This window comes from Plecotus auritus (genome assembly GCF_963455305.1).
Source record: "Plecotus auritus genome assembly, chromosome: 2".
Lineage (NCBI taxonomy): Eukaryota > Metazoa > Chordata > Mammalia > Chiroptera > Vespertilionidae > Plecotus > Plecotus auritus.
In genome coordinates this window covers 173,780,148-173,781,000 of record NC_137771.1, presented here as the reverse complement: position 1 = coordinate 173,781,000, position 853 = coordinate 173,780,148, and positions in this window count along the sequence as shown.

The window sequence follows — 853 nt, the reverse complement described above, 5'->3', positions numbered from 1 at the left end:
CATTGACTTTATCTCTTTGATTTTCCTAAACGTTTCTGCTGACATTAGTATTCATGGTAATAGCAATCAGTTAGTGAGTTTTTTATCCTCCTCCCACCCCACCACCACTGCCTTTAATTCATTCATGATTTAATAAGCAGGGATAAAAAGCGCAAGGACAGTGTGAATTCTAAACTACCAAAAGAGCAAGGGCTGTCTCTTTAACATCTTTTCCCCAGAGAGGGGCACAGAAATTGCTCACTATTCACTGAGGGAAGGGGAGGAGAGAGGGAACAAGGCATGTTGTGAGTACAGATATAGGACAACTGCTAAGAAGTTGTTTGGGGGTTTGTGCGTGCGTGCGTGTGTGTGTGTGTGTGTGTGTGTGTGTGTGTGTGTGTGAAGAGTGGGGGTAATCCACACATACACAGAATTCACTCCTTTCTGCGTTCCTCTTCACTTCCTCTCAGAACAAGGACGGTGCCTGGTGTTCAGTTTCCTGCACAGACAAACTCAGGGCCCAGTTATTGTTCTGTTAGCTTTTCCTTGGAAGCGTCATGTTTGCCTGCCAGCAACTCCAGGTATGAACTCTGCCTGCAGCGGCAATGCAAGCCGAGATGGGAGGTGACCGTTTTCCTCTCTGATCCCCCAGCTTGGCTCTGAGATTCTGTCTCTTGGTGAGCTCCCAGGGCACTAGCTCTCACCATCCACAGGACATGCTCTTGAAGTCATTTTTGCTATGGGGTAGCACTGAATTGCCACCCTTCCTCACCAGCTCCATGGGTGCCATCAAGGAAAGGGCACTGAAAAATAACCTACGTGAAACTACCAAAAAACATTAAATAAAGAAAAAACGCAAGCTGTGTTCTATTTT